The 21,324-nt window shown below is 43.4% G+C and overlaps 1 long non-coding RNA gene across 1 annotated transcript in view; it reads right to left on the bottom strand.

The window, feature by feature from the left end:
• Window positions 1-220: 220 nt before the first annotated feature.
• The window catches only part of LOC135269959 (uncharacterized), a 75,603-nt gene continuing 54,499 nt past the window's right edge, over window positions 221-21,324 (bottom strand). Inside the window, exons 2-3 of the long non-coding RNA XR_010338196.1 lie at window positions 626-665; window positions 221-399 (exon numbers count right to left, since the gene is read on the bottom strand). This is a non-coding gene — a long non-coding RNA (uncharacterized LOC135269959). The remainder of the gene's footprint in view (window positions 400-625; window positions 666-21,324) is intronic.

Here is a 21,324-nt window from a genome sequence, read left to right as displayed (position 1 = left end):
TTTTTACTGTACAGATTTTTTATTAGTTTTGTTTATAACCAACATATATTTGTGTACCCATAGGGAATTCTAACAGTTAAGATTTTAAAAGCAAATAAGAGAAATAAAAGGCCTGCTAATCAAAGTGAGATAATCTATTATCCTCTATCAATATGACAATAAGTAACAGAGTGGAAATAGTCAATTCACATCTCAAGGACAGAATGCAGGATTTCCAGGTCTTGTCTATGTTCATGCAGAAGATGTCTGGGGTCAAGTGGAGCCTTTGCTCAACTCCACAGAAGTGGCTTCACCTGGCATGATCCTCTAGCGAAGTCTCGGTTTTAGCCCCTCCACATTCTTTGGGTTTCGAGATGATAACCTTCTTGACTTAACAGAACACAGCTCATATTGAGAGCACTGCCAACAACATACAAGCAAAATAGAATAATTAGTGGTGTACTGCCCTCCGGCTTCTGGAACTCGGATCTAATGAGGACAATTTTGTCTTCACACCCTTAATGACCTCCTGTCACTCAGGAGACAAATGCCAATTTTTCAGGGTGGTAATCTTGCATGGCTCTCTAGAACATTCTCCAGCCATTCACCTCCATATCGGAGTTTTCAGATGACAAATCCTTCTTACCTTCCTTCCTTGGGTCACTATTCCTCATGCTCTTCCCCTTCTGTGTGAAAAAGAGTCACAAATGTGTCATTCAGTTTGTCATAACCCTTAAGGTCACTCTTTGACCAAAAGCCATTCATTGAAAACCAAAAACGGCGATATGTACCAGGCACTGGGTTGAAAACAAAAACAAAGAAAACTTACACCTGAATTATTTCATTATAATCCTCCACAAAATTCTGTCCATGTGATTGTCAGAGTACATTTAGAAGGAAACCGATGCTTCACTCAAGGACAGATGAAGATGGCAAATGAACTCAGGAAAAGATGTTCACCATCTTTAGCCATTAGGGAAGTGCAAATTAAAACCACAGTGAAATACCACTGTCTGCGTATTCAATGAGTAAATCTAGAAAAAAAGAAATGAACAATACCAAGTGCTAGCAAGGATGTGGAGCAACCAGACTTCCATACATTGCTGGTAGGAATGTAAAATAGCACAGCCACTTTGAAAAACAGTTGAGAAGTTTGTTTTATAAAGGTGAACACACACTTGCCATATGCAGCAATCACACTGCTAGAGATGTATTTATACAATAGAAATGAGAATGCATGTCCACAGAAAGACTCGACTGCAAACGTGTACAGTGACTTTACTTGCACAAAACAAGTAAAGTTTTGGAAACAATCCCATGTCTTACCACTGAGAAGTGGACAAACATTCAACAGTAAGCACATCCGTACAAGGGAATACTACCCAGCAATAAAAAGGCAAGGCTGGCAGGGTGCAGCGGCTCAAGTCTATGATCCCAGCACTTTGGGAGGCCAGGGCAAGAGGACTGCTTAAAGCCAGGAGTTTGATAGCAGCCTGGGCAACATAGCAAGACCTTGTCTCTACCAAAAAAAAAATTAAAAATTAGCCAGGTGTGGTGGCATGGTGCCTGTAGTATCAGCTACTTAGGAGGCTAAGATGGGAGGATCACTTGAGCCCAGGAGGTCAAGCAGCAGTGAGCTATGATCACACCACTGCACTCCAGCCTGGGCAACAGAGCAAGACTCTGTCTCTTTAAAAACAAAAGGAGCGAGAAAGGCCTACTGACGTATGTGACAACATGGATGAACCTCAAAGGCAATGTGCCTAAGTGAAAGAAGCCAGACATGATAGCCTCATACTGTCTGACTGGTTTTATATGAGATTTTGGGGAAAGCAAAACTATGAACAGAAATCAGATCAGTGGTTGCCGGAGGCCAGGATGGGGGCAAGGACTGAGTACAAAGGAATATGAGAGAACTGGGGAAGGTGGGGAGATGACAGAACTGTTCCATATCATGATTGTGATGGTGATTACATGATTATATTGGTTTGTCAAAGCTCACCAAACTATACCCCTCAAACAGATGCATTTAACTGGATATAAGTTATGCATCAATGAAGCTTACTATAAAAAATAATCAATTGGTCAATAGGAAGAAATACAAGCAGCTCATCATAGGCTATAAGGCTTATGAATGGTCAGGCTGGAGCTTACTCTCACAATGTGTCTATTCATTTACAAACTACCTGCAAGTACTAATATCAGTAGTATCTCGAAGCACAGATACGAAGTTAGGAAAATAGCTATCATTAATTAACTTAGACATAAAACTGCATTTCAAATAGTCTCTTGATCATTTCGATTTTTTTTCTGGTCAGTTTCTTGCCAGACCTGATGAAGACAATGTTTGGACGTCTCCATACAGCAAATAACTTACATCAGGAATACAAATTGGCTACTTTCTTGTGGTCACTTGTGCTTGGAGTATCTCTTGCCTTCAACAGGTTGCACATCTTCAGAAGTCTTTTTAAGCTATCCACCGATGCTGTGAAGGGTAGGTTGGGCTTTTTGTTTGTTTGTTTGCTTGAAACGGAGTCTCGCTCTGTTGCCAGGCTGGAGTGCAGTGAAGTCATCTTGGCTCAATGCAACCTCCGCCTCCCAGGTTCAAGCGGTTCTCGTGCCCCTCAGCCTCCTGAGTAACTGGGACTACAGGTGTGCACCACCGTGCCCGGCTAATTTTTGTATTTTTAGTAGGGACGGGATTTCACTATGTTGACCGGGATGGTCTCGATCTCCTGACCTCATGATCCGCCCGCCTCGGCCTCCCAAACTGCTGGGATTACAGGCGTGAGCCACTGTGCCCAACCGAAGGTAGGTTTTACATAAACTTGATGTAATCTCTGGGTTCACATGACCATACCTGGGTAAGGCACGATACATGCAAATATGTGAGATACTGTGGGGTGCCCCATTCTGCCCTTGGATTACTTCTCATTTCTTTTCTGACTTGGGACATTTAGCACATGGCTGGGTGTGAGCACCAGTATTGCTCTGTATAGACATTAATAATGTCAAAGTTAAAGACTATTAACATTTATTCTTTTTTTTTTTTTCTTGAGACCGTCTAACTGTGTAGCCCAGGCTGAAGTACAGTAACACAATCACAGCTCAATGCAGCCTCGACCTCCTGGGCTCAAGCAATCCTCCCACCTGTACTACTTGGGAGGTACACCCCACCATGCATGGATAAATTTTTATTTTATTTTTATTTTTAGAGCTGGGGTCTCACTCTGTTGCCCAGGCTGGTCTTAAACTCCTGACCTCAGGCAATACTCTTGCTTCAGCCTCAATTCTTTTTTTTTTTTGGGACAGAGTCTCATTCTATCACCCAGGCTGGAATGCAAATGTAATGGTGCAATCTCAGCTCACTGCAACCCCCATCTCCCGGGTTCAAGCAATTCTCTAGCCTCAGCCTCTTAAGTAGCTGGGATTACAGGCCTGTGCCACCACGCCCAGCTAATTTTTGTATTTTTAATAGAGACAAAGTTTCACCATGTTGGCCAGGCTGATCACAAACTCCTGACGTCAAGTGATCCACCCGCCTCGGCCTCCCAACGTGCTGGGATTATAGGTGTGAGCCACCATGCCCGGTCTCAATTCTTTATTCCTAAAAATGTTCTAACATTTTCTTCCCACATGCAACAAATTGCTACCAACACCCCCCATCCCCAATTATATTCACTCACTATGGAGTCCTCTACTCCTTTTCACCTCCTCTCCCTGATGCAGTTTTTAACTGAGTTTTTTTTTTTTAATTGAGTCCTGTGCCAAGTCTCATATACCATACTGGATCCATCAGATCGGACGTGCATTGGTCACTACCCATTTCCCAATTATATTTCCATCTATTGAAACCAATCATTTTTTTCCTGCTCTTGTCATTCTAGGACATTTCTTCAAGAATGACATTTCTAGAACATTTCCTTAAGAATAATGTTCAGAAAATATTCTACAGTACAGGTTTCTTGTGGACTTCTAGAAGCAAGTGCCAATAGTGGGCAAGTCTCTTCAAGGTTACTGATGTCCTCAATCCTACCTTTCAAGGCTGGCAGTCCTGTAGTTTCCTTTCCTAAAATTAAATGGAGTGTGGAGGTTGTCCCTCTACCTGTAGTTTCATGCCCTTCGTTGTGTTGTGCTCATTAAAATCCAGGGACCTGTGGTTCATGCATGTAATCTCACCACTTTGGGAGGCCAAGGAAGGAGGATCACTTGCATCCAGGAGTTTGAGACAGGAGACATGCCCATCCAGGAGCATGGGCAACATAGGGAGACTCCATCTCTACAAAAAAAAAACCTAAAAAATTAGCTGGGCATTGTGGCATGTACCTGTAGTGCCAGCTACTCTGGAGGCTGAGGTGAGAGGATCACTTGAGGCCAGGACGTTGAAGCTGCAGTGAACCATGACCACAGCACCGCACTCCAGCCTGGGCAACAGAGTGAGACTCTGTCTGGAAAAAAAACACAAAAACTCAGGGATCCACCCACGGTCACCTCCTAGGCCAAGCCTATTTGCGGTTTCCTACTGCTGTGTTTAGACCTTGACATTTTCTGTTTACTTTTTAAGATGTTGGGTGTATGCCTAAGCCTACGATGATAAAATAGGGTTGCTCAACTTAGCACTATTGACATTTAGGCCCAGGTGATTCTCTGCGGAGGGATACATCGTCTGCTGCACTGCAGGATGATGGGCAGCACTCTGGCCTCTACGCACCAGATACAAGGAGCACCCTCTACCCATTTGTGACAACTAAAAATGTCTCCAGACGTTGCGAAATGTCCCATGGTGGGGGGGTGGGGGTGATCATCCCCAGTTGAGAGCTACTGCCATAAAGTGACCCACTTACTTTACAAGAAACACCAAGGTCCTAACAACTTGGGCTGCTATAACTAGAGTATAACTGCCCTATTGAATTTGCCAATAAATTGCAAGTAACCCACTGCAGACAAAAATTTCTTAGTGTAAGGGAAGTACTCATTTTCCTAGAGAAGATGGGAAATTCTTCCTTTCTCTTAAGAAAAGAAAAAAGACCACTGTAGGCATGTGTTCTGCTTCTCTCAAGAAGCATCTCTTAGGCGGAGGTTGCAGTGAGTCGAGATCGTGCCACTACACTCCAGCCTGGGCGACAGAGTGAGACCCTGTCTCAAAAAAAAGAAAAGAAAAGAAAAAGCACCTCCTAAAGCCCTCTGTTCCTTCTTTGCCAACATTCCTTCCAGAGATGAGAGCTCTTTCTCACCTCCACGTGCAGGGGACAGGTGGGCCACACCCAAAAACTCCTTCCATCTTCACTCCATCTGAACAGTGGAGGTAACAATGCTAGTGCCAGCTGAGCTCGTGCCTGCAATCCCAGCACTTTGGAAGCCTGAGGTGGGAGGATCACTTGAGGCCAGGAGTCCAAAACCAGCCTGGGCAACATAGTAAGACCCCCCATCTCTACAAAAATAAATGAATAAACAAATACATAAAATATAAATAATATTTTTCAAAAAATGCTAGTGACTGCCCAGGGATGTCACAAGGATTTCACAAGTCATTATATTAGAGAATTTGTAAAAGCACTATTATATAACAATAAGAGGAACCCTTAATATGATTATGGCCAGACTCAATGACTCTATCGTGCTCTGGCTTTGCATCCACCAGAATTTACTAAGCACCTGTACCATGCAGACACTGTGCTAAACCAGCATCACTGCATTCAAGAAGGTTCTAGTCTATAAGGAGACAAGGATGATGAAAGTGTAGACAAGGTACAAAGACATTCGTGGAAGGTGGCGCCCAAATTTTTCTTGAAGAGTCAGGAAGGGCTTCCTACAGGAGGCAGTGGTTAAACTGAGACCTGAATGACAAGAGGGAATTTTCCAGGAGCCAAGGAGGATGAACAGCATTTCATTCAGAGGTAAAAACAAAGGGTGAAAGTCCAAGGGCAGTGGATAACATGACATTTTTAGGAAATTATATTTCCAAATCACCATCAACCAAAAATAAAATCAGGAGAGTTGCAGAAAAGAAGGTCAAAGAGCAAGTTGGCGACAGCTGACATGCAGGAGAGGCAGGACCAACCAAAACCATGGGAAATGCCAGGTCAAACCTGAAGGAGTTTAAAGTATCAAAGGTGGTGGTGCATTTCCAAAGGGAAAGATCGGAAGCAGCAGTTCTCAGATGTAAGTGATGACCTCAGAAGTCCAGGGTTCAGGGTTCTGAAAGGGGTCTGGGTTGGGAAACAGTTCCGGGAGAATGAGAATCATTAAAGATTGTGGCATGGAGTGGCTGGAAAGGCAGTGGGCATAAAGGGGCTGGAATGCCTCAGACAGACACTAAGATGGAGAAACGACACCCTGGTGGGTGAGAGAGAGGCACAGAGGTGACACATTTTCACCTTAAGCAGCAGGTGAGATGGTGGAACCATCCAGAGGGAGAAATGGTAGGAAGAAAATGGTTTGAGGAGGAAAACAAGGAGTTCCAGTTAAGAGCATAGCGTTTGAGGTGCAGGTGAACTATCATGAGTATATGGGGATGGAGGTCCCAGAGACTTGGACTTTAGATATAAATTTAGGAGTCAGTGAGAAGTGGGCAGAAACTGCTGACGTCAAGTGGTTCTCAGGATCACCTGGAGGGCTGCTTAAAACCCCGAGCTTCTGATTCATGGAGTCCCAGGTGCTGCTGATGCTGCTGATCTGGGGACGTTACCTTGAGAACCACAGCTCTAGATGGAGTAATCCTGCCCTTTCTTCTCCACTTTGGACAAAAATGACAGGTAAAGAAAGCATCAGTGTTTCATATTTTTCTCTCTCTGGCCCTGAACTCCAGAAGATGGGAATACTTAGTTTGACTGCATTCTTATTTCAACTTCAGGAGCCCAAATCTACCACAATTTGCCAAATAGAAGAAGAGTGTGGACTATAAGACACACCTGTAATTTAAGTGATGCTAAGAAGGAGAAACGGATACCAATCATTACAAGATGTGGCTGATTGAAAGAAGCATTCTGATTTTTGAAATATGAAAGGCTGCAAAAATGTGCATTTTAGAATTGACCGAAAAATGGTCATTCCTGTCCTCTGGGGCCACCCTGGAAAGGTCCAAGCAGAAGACTGTGCACCAGCAGGAGCCAGGATCCTGGGTCTTCCTGCTCTTTGCCTGTGGCGTGTAACACCACATCCACAGGAAGCTGCCACACACAAGGGCTTGCTCCCCATAAGATCTTTCAGCAGCAGGGTCCTTCACTCAAACCTTCCAAAAGCACCTCATTCACATTCCCCAGGTTCTGCAGAAGCCCTCAAAACTCATATGCAAACATGCAAGGACATTTAATAACAACTCCTGCAACTCCTGCATTTGCCACTTTTACCCATGCCAACAACTAGTCACAGCCAGGGTTTTCTTGCTCAGAGAGCCTACTACAGTAGTGAATAGTGCTGCAATGAATGCAGGTGTGCTTGTGTCTTTACTGTAGAACAATTTATATTCCTTTGGGTATATATCCAGTAATGGGATTGCTGGGTCAAATGGTAGTTCCATTTTAAGGGCTTTGAGTCATTATGTCTTATAAACAATGGCTAACATTTATTAAAACCTAAGTACATGATAGATGTTTCCACATGGACATTCTTTCCTAAAAGAACCACTCATGGTAGATACTAATAATGTGAAAATTAAGACTATAAGGATGAATGTTGAGGGCACAAAATATTTGTATGCGAGTTATTTTGAATACTCTCCCTAGCCTGACACTGCCCAATGTCCACAGCCAAAATACTTAGGCAAAGCAAAAAGCACAAGTCACCTTTGCATCTAGAAGACAGTGTCTTCCACTCCAGTCTGTAAGAAACTCCCTGGAAAATTGGAGCAAAATAGCTTTGTCCTTCCCAGGGTCTCAGAGGCCTCCACTCTCTTTGGAGAGTATTCTGCTTGTCTCCCTGGGCTCTCCTTTTGTTCTCAGAAGTACAAGCTGAAGGCAATCTGTCAAACTTCAAGGAGTGTCCCAAAGCTAAGCCTCTCTGTTGTTGTCAGGCTGCAAAAAATAATCGTGCTTTCATCTCCAACATACCCTTGTAAGAAGAACACTTTACATATGTTTTACAAAATGTAAAAATGACTATGTGGCCATCTAGCAGATCAGAAACAGCAGAGGCCAGGAGCCTACCTGTCGAGATCCTTTCTGGCTCTAACCCCAAGGCCATGCTTCCTCCCAGAGGACCCACACCTGCTAAAATGCTCTCACCCAGGCAGCTCCTGACAGAGAGGCCCAATTCATGACATGCCATTAACGCAGCAGACGAAATTTCAACCAAAACAAATCTGTTATGCAAACAGTTACTAACATAACTTAGGAGGGTACTCTGAAATGACAGGTGGGGAAACCCGATCCCTACCTGAGTATCCCAGGAGGATGTCTAGTAGTAGCAAATCCTCCAAGAGGGTCAAAATTGCCTGCTATTTTTGAAACCTGAAACTTTAAATCATTCCAGACCCCCTCCACCACATGTTGAGCAATCTGCCAGATAAGTTGTACACATGGGGTTGATTCCAACTGTCCACCAAAGAAGGGGGTCTCCCAAATCTGGCCACTTCTCATTTCCATATGGAAAGAATTACCACGACTGGGCGGAGATGGAGGGAGGGGGGAGGAGGAGGCAGGAGAGGTGGCAACGATTCCAACAGCTGATCCCTGTTATACTATGATGTGTGCAGCATTGAACATCGTCACTGCAATCATTATTTCACATATTTAAACGAAGACTTCAGGAAAAGTTTGTTTTATTCTTTTAACGATAGTTAATACATTCATTGGAGTTTTTGTGGTTGTTCTTAGCCTTGTTCTCATTCTGTACGTAAGAGTTTTGGGGTTTTGTTTTGTTTTGTTTTTGCAAATCTGAGAGTAATTAGTCCTTTGCATTCAAGCTCCGGTATTTGGAAAAGTCAGCATTATTAATAGGTTGACTTTGAGCTACCTTTGAAAATTCAGCTCCCCAACATGCAGAAAAATTCTGACACGACATCTGTTTTCCAGTAAGACCCTGTTTTGACACAATTTGATACTCATTTGCATTGCCCCAGGTGTTGGAAGGTCAAGCAATAGATCCAAGGTCACACTGAAAATGAGGCTCCCTTTTAATTTCCTGGATTCTTCCTGAATGGTTTCAAGAGTAAATAGGTTCCAGGAAACCTAAGGAGAAAGAATGAAGTCACTGCAAGAATATCCAAGCTTCCCGTGTATGGTTTGGTTAGAAGACATTTTTAAATACAGCATCATTCACACAGTCTTTATTATTATTATTATTATACTTTAAGTTCTGGGGGACATGTGCAGACTGCGCAGGTTTGTTACATAGGTATAGACGTGCCATGGTGGTTTGCTCAACCCATCAGCCTGGCATCTACATTAGGTACTTCTCTGAGTTTAGATACCACTTTTCAGGTTTTCTCTGAAATTCTATAAAATTCTGCAGCTCATCAGAATCATCAACCAGTCTCCCCTTGCTCAGTGCAATTGAGGTCAGAAGTTCAAGACCACACTGGCCAACATGGTGAAACCCCATCTCTACTAAGAAATACAAAAATTAGCTAGGCATGGTGGCTCGTGCCTGTAATCCCAGCTACGTGGGAGGCTGAGGTAGGAGAATTGCTTGAACTGGGACCCAGGAGGCAGAGGTTGCAGTGAGCCAATCGTGCCAATGCACTCCAGCCTGGGCTACAGATCGAGACTCCATCTCAAAAAAAATTAAATAAATAAATATATAAAAAGGAAACGCTATCTAAAGCCTTGCTACTCTAAGTATGGTCTATGAACAAGCACCAACAGCACTTCCTGGGCACTTATTCGAAAAGCAGAATCCCCCTTCCCCAACCCCTGACCCATGATGTCATAAACCTCTGTTTCTCAAATAACTGGAATGCACTGATTAAACCAGGAAACAGCACCCTATGAGCCTGCAGGCCAAATCTGGCAACTGCCTGTTCTTCTAAATAAAGATTTATTGAAACACAGCCAGAGGCATTAATATTTGTCTATGCTTACTTACGCTATAATGGCAGAATTGCGACATTTTGACAGAGAAAGGGTGGCCCACAAACCTAAAACTATGAATTATCTGGTTCTTAACCAAAAATATTCACCGACACTGATCTAAACCTTTATTCTACTGGGCAGCTAGACACACATACTCACTAAAACCATAGCAGGAAGGCATCACAATAAGATAGTCTTTTGAATAGGTTAAAAAGGCATCTGCTTAACTCATACAGGTAATGACAATCATCAGCTGAATCTCCAGACCTCAGTTAAGTCCGCCTCCCTGGGGACAAGCACCATTTTCTGCCCTATGGGCATCGCTAAAGAAACAAAGTGTCTGCTCTTGCAAAATTTTCAGGCAGAAGGAAAATTTCCTTCAGGAAGAGGGAAGGAGGAAGAGGGAAGTAGAAAGTACCCCTAGTGAGACAGCAGGTGGAAAGGATTGAAGGGAAGCTGTCACTGCCACAAGGGAAGTTCACGGCAGGACTTGGAGTGTGTATGCATGATGTACTAACTGAAGCATTAGTACAGTTTTTTGGGGGGTCAGACAAGTATAGAGGAACCCCCTACTCTCCCCCTTTGTCTGGGGCAATCAGAGATTGGTGCCAACATACTAATCAGCCTCACAGAAAGTTGGATTCAGAGTCTGGAAAGATAGGAGATAAAATCTTTACAGCCTATGGATAGACCCTCCTTTCCAGACCTTAGCATTTGGAATCTTAGTACACTTTCTGTATCAAAGGTCCTTGCCAAATGAGACTCTGGATGCACAACAAATTGTGTTTTGAAAAATATCATATTTAAATTGTCCCAGTTCAAATAAGCCAGTAATAAGCCAAAGCACCTGTCTCGTGGAGAGCTGGAGAGAGAGAAGGATCAGGAAGGGAAATCACTGCTATAAAAATGTATATGGCTCACCCTGCCTCTGAAACGAGAGTTCAAAATAGAAATGCTTGCTCCTTAACACGGGTTATCATAACAAGATACATTTAATACATGAGTTTGCTGGATACCATGTTTCAGCCGCACTGTATTTTTTTTTCCATGATACATTTGAAACATCCACCGCTTCACTTGCTGCCTCTTTCCACAAAGCAGATACTGGAGAGCAAATCTCATGCAGATGATGTTTTGTCTAGAGGCAGCGAGCTGCTTTATAATAAGGCAGATGTAGAGGATGCAATTTCACACACACACCCGAAAGCACAGGGCTCACTACCTGTAACTGAGAAAATGAGGCAGAGATGAATACCCTTTTTGCGTGCATGCAGGATGTGTGCAGAAAGGTCTGTCTGCCAGCTATGGAAGGAATAGACAAAGAGCCTCCCACCACAGACACAGGTGGGGTGGCGGAGGAGGGGCAGTGGCAGCAGTCTCACCTCTATACAGAGAGTTCTGTCTTCACAAGTAGGAGCTCAAGTGTTGAAGACCAGCAGCAAGCTGGCCATGCAGATGCAGTGTAAAAATGGACGGCCGCATCGCACACTGTAGACGGTCCTGCCTTGAACAAAAAACCGACGTACACGATCGTTTCCAACCTGCAGAACCTGCCACTCCAAAGGGGCTAAAGGTAACCAACCAAAAAAATAAACAGCAAAAACAAGCCGACAAAAACTTCAGTGCCTTAGAACATCTTCCTTCCCCTTTATTTTTCCTCTGCTTTTCATTTAACACTGCTCTCTTTATTTCAGAAAAATAATTAGTGACAAAAATTTGCTATACTTTAGAAGTGAATTTAAAAGAAAAAAGATACCAGTCTGGCCTTCCTTAATTCTGACTTTTCTTAAAATGAACTCATTGCAATTTAGGAGAAAAAAGGTAGATTTTTCCATCTTTCACTACAGAGCATGATGTGCTGATGACAGTAGCGTTACACGTATATTTGTAACTGTAGAAACCTTTGATGCATTCCTAAAGAATACCAAGAATACAATTTTTAAAAAAATAGAATTAAGGTCCTGGCACAATGGCTCACGCCTGTAATCCCAGCACTTTGGCAGGATGAGGTAGGAAGATCACTTGAGCTCAGGTGCTCAAGACCAGCCTTGGCAACACAGCGACATCCCATCTCTACAAAAATAAAACTTACCATGCGTGGTGGCATGCCTAGAGTCCCAGCTATTCAGAAGGCTGAGACAGGAGGATCACCTAAGCTCAGGAATGCAAGGCTACAGTCAGCTATGATCATGCCACTACACTCCAGCCAGCCTAACAGAGAAAGACCCCATCTCAAAAAAAAAGAAAAAAGTATAATTAAGGAATCTTCCTGCCTGGTCAATTTTTTCCCTATGTCTCTTGCCTTTGCCTCTCCTTGCCCGGCTATAAACTTGAAAGCAAACAAAAACTAATTCTAGAAGAAAATTCCAGGAGAAATTTCAAACAAAATAATATATAGAAATATTATATTCAAGAGCTAATGCAGAGCTGTTCACAAATAGATAATGACTTGAAAATCATCACAAATCAAGAAGAATCTTGAATTCTCTTACAAAAGAATCACCTTCTTGAAACTTACCAACAACGCCATCATACTATTCCTATTAAAATATGTACACAACTCGCTTAGTCATTATATTCAGTTTCTGGGTTTGCTATTACAAAACATCACAAATTGGGTGGCTTTAAAAGCCAGAAATGTTATTCTCCTGCCATTCTGGAGGTCAGAAGTCGAAATCTAGGTGTCCAGCAGGACTGGTTCATTTTTGTTGTTTTTATGATATGATTGGATGGGGTTTTGTTTTTTGTTTGTTTGTTGTTGGTTTTGTTTGTTTTTGTTTGTTTGTTTGAGACAGGGTCTCACTCTGCTGACCAGGCTGGAGTGCAGTGGTGCCATCATAGCTCACTGCAGCCACCAACTCCTAGGCTCAAGCAATCCTCCCACCTCAGCTTCGGGAGCAGCCGGGACTCTGGGCTGGTACCACCACGCCTGGCTAGGGTTGGCTTCTTTGGAGGGTTGGGTGGGAGAATCTGTCCCAGGCCTCTCTTCTGGCTTCTGGCAGCCTCAGGCTATCTTTGGCTTGTAGACATCTTCCCCCTGTGGGTCCACCATCTTCCCTCTGGGTCTGTCTGTCTCTGTGTCCACATTTCCCCTTTGTAGAGGGACATCAGTCATATTGGACTAGGGCCCACCCTGATGACCTCATTTTAACTTGATTACCCCTGGGAAGACACTATTTCCAAATAAAGTCACATTCTAAGGTCCTGGGGGTTAGGATTTCAACCTATCTTTTTCAGGGTAATGCAATTACACACATATAATCACTATACACCTCTATTCTGTGTATTCTAAGTCTCAAAAATAGATTATGTTCCAAGCTGCAATGAGTTCGTGTCAGAAGAAGTAAAAGGATGACTCTCCTCAAGTCATTGATGATTTGGTCATTGATAATGACCAAAATTCACATACATCGTCATTCCCCATTGAATGCATTTGCAAAGTACCCCAGGATCTTTCCACTGGCAGCCTCTTCTTGTAGTGTTTAGAAATCCACTTTGAAAAACACACTTTTTCTTCCCCCCATGAACTAGTCTATAAAAGCTCTCTCAACTAATTAACATCTTCAAAAATAGATCACGTCAGACACTACCAGGCTTTCCGTGCCTCCCCACTGGGATCTGGCCTCAGCCTCGCACAGCTGTCCCACAGGCGGCACTTGCTCAGCCCTGCCACCCTGCTACCCCTCCAGCCGTACTATGCTCTTTGCTCGCTTTACCTCAAATCCACCTTGCCTTTCCATGGCCCTGAGCCTGTGTTCAAGCTGCTCCCTGGCCTTGACGTTTTTGACTTTTTTTCTTTACCTATTAAAATCCTTCAAAGGCACGGTGGCTCACGCCTGCAATCCCGGCACTTTGGGAGGCTGAGGTGGGCAGATCACTTGAGGTCAAGGAGTTCGTGACCAGCCTGGGCAATATGGTGAGACCTAGTCTCTACTAAAAGCACAAAAATTAGCCGGGCATGGTGGTGCACACCTGTAGTCCCAGCTACTCAGGAGGCTGAGGCAGGAGAATCACTTGAATCTGGGAGGCAGAGGCTGCAGTGAGCTAAGATTGCACCACTGCATTCCAGCCTGGGCGATAGAGTGAGACTCTGTTTCAAGAAAATAAATCAATTAAATTAAATTAAATTAAAAATTTTCAAAGTCACTTCAAAGGCTCTGTCCTCTGCAGAGACCGTTCTCAGCCACCTGGTTATGATTCTCCTCCCCTTTTTCTGCTCTCTGCTTTTCTTTCCCCCAAGGAAGCACTTCTGTTCCTCTGCCCGTGTTATGTCAGCCTCCTACCATCTGCCGTCCTGACCACAACATAGTAGCCTCCCTCCAGCCATGTCTCCATAACCCCATATAACCCAGCACACAGCAAGATCTCAAGCAAGCACTACTAGGTGATAGCATGAGTCAAGAGATGGGGGTTGCTACGCAGAGCCCAGTAGAGTTATCCAGCTCACTGAAAATCCCAGGCTTTCCAAGGAAAAGTTTTGGGATTTATTTTCCTTAGTTCATGGTCTGTGCATTGAGGATTCAGCAGGACAAATCAGCAGATTAATAAGTGGGCACCTGATATCCAAATGGGAAGAAACCACACCAGGCGTAATGACTATGGACTCGAAACTGCGTTTTCAGGATAACTGTGTTTTGGACTGTATACTCTCAAGAAAACACAAGCTCACTTAGCAACAACCAGAGTAGTTGGAGGAAGAATGTCAAAAGATGGCAGAATTCATCTAGAATTCCTCTGATACAAAAGCCTAACTAGCCAGTTTTCAGAATTTGTAAATATCACCGCTCTGAAATGCTAGATGAGGAAGGCAATGAGCCCAGGCTTTTTCTGTTTCTGTCTGCCTTCACTAACTTACCTATTCTTCCCTATCTGGTAAAAGCCAAGATGTCTCAAATTGCAGCTCTCTTCCTAAACCATCCAGCCTGAAGTATCCCCTTCCCAGGGGCCAAACTATTTTCAAGTGCCTAAGAGCTACTCCCCTAATTCAGTCTGTAATTCTTAGTTATCGTTTTCTTATAATTCTGTTTAAATGGCTTGGCTTGATTAAGAGTGCCTTGAAGACAGGGACTACATCATGTGTCTTTGCATCTTTAATTTATCTAAAATGTCTCCAACTTCAGCTGAAATTGAAGGTAGAAGCCCAAAGCTTTCAACAGAGTTGAAACATCTTCTCCCGCCCTTACATGCTTCAAGAACTGCTGAGTAAATTAAACTGCACATCTGAGAAGGCAGCTCCATTTGTCCACGTCCAGCAGAGCTAGCTAGTCAAGGTCGATAGCAGGAAAGAAAAAACATTGTGATAAACACTATTAAATGTCCAGGCTGAAATCTGCCACTAAAGCAAAGAAAAGCTTTCCAATTACAAACTTACTTTGAACTCCTATTTTCATTTCTGGCACGTAATTATTACTAAATAAACCGGGCTGAGTGAGTTAATACTTTTTTGGAATCTAGTCAAGAAAAACTGTCAGGTATAATATTTTTAGTAAATTATTTACAAGAATGGGAAAGGGAGGTGTCAAGCATTTTGCTCTAGTTAAATGTATTGGAAAATTAGTTATAGTGTCTATTAGATTCAAATACAAAGAAGATTACATATATACATACAGGCATGGATATGTGCACATATACATGTGTATCTACACAGTTGTGTGTATGTGCTTGTTCATTTCAGATCAAGTTTATCACTTGGGTATAATTACTGGAGTTTGGGCAGTGGTCTCTCACATTACCTTGAGCTGTGAATACTGAACCTGGAGTCCAGTGAGGAATTCCAGTTGGGGCTTTCTGTGGTCGAACCTCTCACCTCTGTAGTTTTACAAAGTGTCAGGTCTTTTTTAATATTTGGAGCCGTCTCTGTCCTCATACTCTTAGATCAAATCCCTCCCTTACAGACAGCAAGGGGTCAATCCCGCTCTCTGGTTGGTTTCATCCCTCCATGTCCTATGGCCTCCAAGTCACAGCCAGGGGAAGTGCAGTGGGCAGTGGGCCTAGCCTGCATGTGACCTCTGTGTCTCCACATCCCCCTGCCCAGCCCAGGGTTGTATCCTCTCTCTGGCATTTTCAGGGAATGGCTAAGAGCTGCAAGCCCCTGAAAGGCTTGTGTGTTCACTTCTCCTCCCCATCCCAGCCTCTGAAACCCCTTATCCTATAGGTATCTCGGCTTCAGTATTAATGGGCTGCTTGGAATTCACTTCAAGAAACTTAGGGAGCAACACCACAGCTCACAAATGGCCTTCTAGATAAAAGTGTCCACATATTTGACCCACCAGACAAATACAAAAATGCTAATAGTGACACTTTCACAACTATATTAAGGAGTCAATGGTGTCTGGTGGTATGACAAGGTAAAGCAGTGCCCCAAAGCAATGCAAAAGATAGCTACGAACACTCTGAGTGCAAGAGTTGGAGATGTCCTCTGAAGGGCAAGGACCGCATCTGACTAAGGAAGAGGTTATCTTTAGGCAGACAACCTTGAATTACAAGAGGCAGCTATGTACCCTTCCCTGCCATACACAAAATAAACCCTAGCTGGCATCAGCAAGATCTCAAACTACCCTTGATTTTTTTATTGTACCTGTAAATCCTGACTTGAATGATTTCCAGTAGAGAAGTGTGGTGAACCCAAGTTGTAAAGTCAGGAATGCTTCCTCCCAAGTTCATTTAACTTCATATGGCTTCCCGGGTTCTCTAGAATAGAGACATGCAAAAGCTTCCATTTGGATGCACAAATATCCAGATGAGAGTTGTACTCCAGGTGCACAGGCCTCATCTTATGGCTTCTGTGCTGTGAGGAGAGTTGGCATCTCTGGTGACCCACATGGCTCACCATCCTAAAGGCCTGAAACCTAGGAAAAGCATGAGCCATGCATACGCGCCAACTTCCAGTGTGGAAGCTCACTGTCCAAGCTCAGCCCCTGTATGCTTGGGCTAAAGTTCCTTGGCTCTCTGGCTTGACTGGGCTCTACATTACATATCCCCAAGGTCAGTTCCACATCATTTGCTTGACAAGGCATTTTAAGCCACTCTTCTCTCATCCTGGACAGGATTTTGGTATCCACTCGCCAGCATCATCCAGCATAACCATAGCTGAGGAGCGTTCAGTCCTCCCCCAGTCCAGTCCTGAAAGGCCTGCCCATGTGCCCATGTGGAATCAATTTTTGGGCAGATGGGAACATACACTCTGCAGCTGCACGTGGGTAAATCTTAATTACAGCCCTCAGTCTGGAGTGATCAGCAACCAGCGTGGTCACCTTTTCAGACTTCCACCTATATAAGCTCTGATGAAATCTTAGAGCACATAAGCCTTGCTGTTTGAAAAGACAACATGAGGGCAAGATATTTATGAGAATGTGTGTGTGTGTGCGTGTGTGCATGCACGCACGCACACACACACACTAGGTTTCCCTTTCTACCTAACTCCCAAAAATGCGTGTAAGCCCTTCTGAATCCAGAGATGATAGATATATATTTATATTCTACTTCAGTATACTGGACCTTCCACGTGATTCTGAGTTGCAACAGCTTAATAGGTTAACAGGGAATTTTTGAATTGTGCCCTTAGCAGGCAGGTAGACAGCTCCACTGTGGGGCACAGAAGCGACTGTCTCTGAAGTCCTGGGCATACTGAAAAGAATTCTGTGAAGAAACAGCAATTCATCTCTTGTGACACTACACACAGCTGTATGCACAGCCCCTTTTGCATCAGGGAGCCCCAGGATTCCTGAGTAAACAGTTGAAGGGTGCAGGTAACAAGAGACCATTCATCACTTGCAACAATTTAGAATACCTTCAAGTGTGCTTTAGAAAGTAATTTTTTTTTCATTTTTGAATTTAAATATGAGAGTGGCAATCTTCTCAAATCACTAACTTCAAGATCAATTTGTATCTTTCAGAATCACTCCCTAAACGAAACAAACAAAAATGTATAATTTACATGAATGTTCATAGCAGCATTATTCGTAATAGCCAAAAGGTGGGAGAAACTCAAGTGTCCATCAGAGGATGAACGAATTCACAAATTGTGGTTCACCCCTATAATGGGATACTATTCAGCCATAAAAATGAATGCAGTGCTGATACACACTGCAGCATGGATGAGCCTGGAAGCAATATGTTAAGTGAAAGAAGCCAGACAAAAGAGGATGAATATTATATGATTCCATTTACATGAAGGATTCAAAATAGCGGAATCCACAGATGCAGAAAGCAGGTTTCCCGTTGCCAGGGGTTGAGGGAAGGAGAGAATGGAGCGGAACCACTTAAAGGGCACATTTTCTTTGGGGATAATGAAAATGTTGAGGAATTAGAGGCAGTGATTTCACCACACTGAACATACGAAGTGCTACTTAACTGTTCACTTTAAAATGGTTAATTTTATTTTCTGTGAATTTCACCTCTGTTTTTTAAAATGCATGATTGAAAATGTATGAAATACATTTTGCTAAGTAATCTGTGAAGTCTTTGTTACAAAGGGTTTAGGTTTTCTTTCTTGGAAGAATCCATTTAAGATACCTCTGAAGTCTTATATTTATGTCCATTTTTAGAATGCCTCTTAGTGGACTCTGAGAATAAGTGGTTCTAAAGAACAAACAAATAAACAAAAGCCTCTACCCTATGGAGCTGGCAACTGAAAGGCAAAAACAGTTGCAGTTAATCCACCCGAAATCAAATAAAGGAAGCAGAGATTAAGACACGTAGCTGGGCCATTATATGAGGATCAGTGCAAGGAATCTGACATTTTTCCAGGTAAAAAAATGAGACTGCCAGCCTTGGCATCACCCCAGAGCTTCTTAGAAATGGAGGGTCTCCACCCACTCTAGAACTACTGAATCATAGTCTACATTTTGACAAGGTCCCCAGGGGATCCTCATTAGAGCTAGAGAAACAATCAAGCGCCCCTCTCCCTGAAGTCGGTGTGATTTTGCTTTCAACAAAATGCCTCTACATGGATTCTAAAATGCATGTTCCACAAACATGGCTGCCCAAGCCTCCCCACCTCCCCTCCAAAACCCCTAAGACTGTTCTATCCTCCCCCAACCCCTGCCCCACCAGACACCTACAATGACCAAGACTATCAAGCCTGCTGCATTACTTAGACACCCATGCAGAATCTTCTAACCCAGTTTTTACCGACCAAGCGAGACTTTGCCTTCACCCTGGAAAGTAAGTCCTTTCTCTTCCTCTGTCCTTCCCCCAATGGAAAACAACAAACAAACAACAAACAAAAAGCCAGTTGGTTCCATGTCAGGACATCTGTTTTTCACAATGCTCAGACATCACCCATCTCCTTATCTCTTTCCAATTTTTTTTCTTTCATTTTTGAGACAGAGTCTTGCTCTGTCACCCAGGCTGGAGTACAATAGCGTGATTTCAGCTCACTGCAACCTCTGCCTCTCGGGTTCAAGCAATTCTCCCATCTCAGCCTCTCAAGTAGCTAGGATTATAGGCACCCGCCATTGTGTCTAACTAATTTTTGTATTTTTGTAGAGACAGGGTTTCACCATGTTGACCAGGCTGGTCTTGAACTCCTGACCTCAGGTGATCCGCCCGCCGTGGCCTCCCAAAGTGCTGGGATTATAGGCGTGAGCCATCGCGCCCCGAGTCTTTCCAATTTTTGTTGTTCACAAAGAATCACCTCTAATGACTGGGAATAGGCAAAAAAGCAAGGTCTGGGTGGCTGCAGAGGAAAGATGAGGTGGCTCAGATCGGTGTACTAGAGGTATTGCCGAGCCCCAGAGATTGGAGTGGGCTGGAGAGAAAAATGGACTCAGGAAGAACTCCAACACTTGGGACCGGAGCTACCAAAAGAAGGGAGATTCCCATCCCTCAGATGAGAAAGGAAGTAGGAAGGGCACGTTTGGTAAGAAATTCAAAGCTTGCTAAAAAATGCTAGAAAGAGACCAGGCACAGTGGCTCACACCTATAATCCTGGTGCTTTGGGAGGTCCAGGCAGGAGGACTGCTTGAGACCAGGAGTTCAAGATCAGTCTAGGCAACATAGCGAGACCTTGTCTCTACAAATACATGTATTTTTTAATTAGTTGGGTGTGGTGGTACACGCCTGTAGTCCCAGCTACTCAGGACGTTGAAGTGGGAGAATCACAGGAGCCTTGGAGGTCCAGGCTGCAGTAAGCTGTGATCACACCACTGCACTCCAGCTTGGGCAACAGAGAGTTTGTCTCAAAAGAAAAGAATAGAAAAGAAAATGCTAGAAATATACATGCATTGCAATTAGGTGTGTGCACTGCCCTGTGAGAATTTCCACTCGAACTGACCGCACTTGCCCCTTCTCACAGCAGGCTCTGTATTTGTGGACACATGGCTCTCAGTCATTACTCCATGCACAGTGCACACCCACACATGTGGGAGAATGCAACGTGTTAACTGCATTCAGACACAGGCAGGCCCTCGGAGCCGCTTTTGGAGACTCTCTATGGAGACTGCAGGATGCTTCGTGCTGAATATCAGGTGATTAGAAAGACCAAATTCGAAGGCTCTCTGCAATCACCCAATTTGACACTTGAGAAAATTACCCATAATCTTGAGTTCTTTATTTTAGAAAGCAAATCAATTGGCATCCAGAAAAACAAGAGTACTACGTCTTGGGGGAAGAAACAACAAACTCAGCTTCCGCTTTGGTAGAATAGATGTCAGGAACCATATGTGTGTGTCTATATATGTGTATACTATAAATTCTACAATTACAAAATCGTATTTTATAGATTATATGATTATATGATATCTAATATTGTAAAATACACAATTAAGTAATTATTGGAGGTAAGTATATGTAATACATAATTATCAAATATAATTATATATTTTGTGTAATGTGTAATATTTATATTTTTATACAAAATTATATTCTACACTTGTACAATGTATATTATATAATATGTATATTAATGTATTATGACCACGAATATGTCTTCAAATCATCAAACCATAAAATGTGCATAACGCCCAAATTAATGCCTCACCCGTGGCAGCCTACCTGTCCTCTAGATGCCACAGACAATGTGGGGCTGGCCCCAGGGGACGTAGTGACCACATTCCTCACCCACCCCCGGCTTTCCCTTTGGCTCAGAAGGCCCACACCACCCACTTCTGTGCTCTTTAAACGTATTATTTCCTGTACCGTTATTCACCCGGTCACTTGAAAGGTTTTAACAATATGAGGAAAGTGGATGAAGAATTTATCTGAGCCCCGTAAATGACTGGAAGACAACACAGTGGAGGAGAGAAAGGGTCAATGAGCAGATGAGCACTGGGGCACAGGCCCCCTGGGGTGCCAGGCTAGGGAAGGTCTAGGAGATGGGCAGCAAGGACCAGCC

The sequence above is a fragment of the Aotus nancymaae genome, unplaced genomic scaffold (genome assembly GCF_030222135.1).
Source record: "Aotus nancymaae isolate 86718 unplaced genomic scaffold, 86718_ANA_hifiasm-v0.15.2.pri h1tg000058l, whole genome shotgun sequence".
In the NCBI taxonomy this organism is placed as follows: domain Eukaryota; kingdom Metazoa; phylum Chordata; class Mammalia; order Primates; family Aotidae; genus Aotus; species Aotus nancymaae.
The sequence above is the reverse complement of the archived record's forward strand: the minus strand, read 5'-3'. Positions and strand labels throughout refer to the sequence as shown.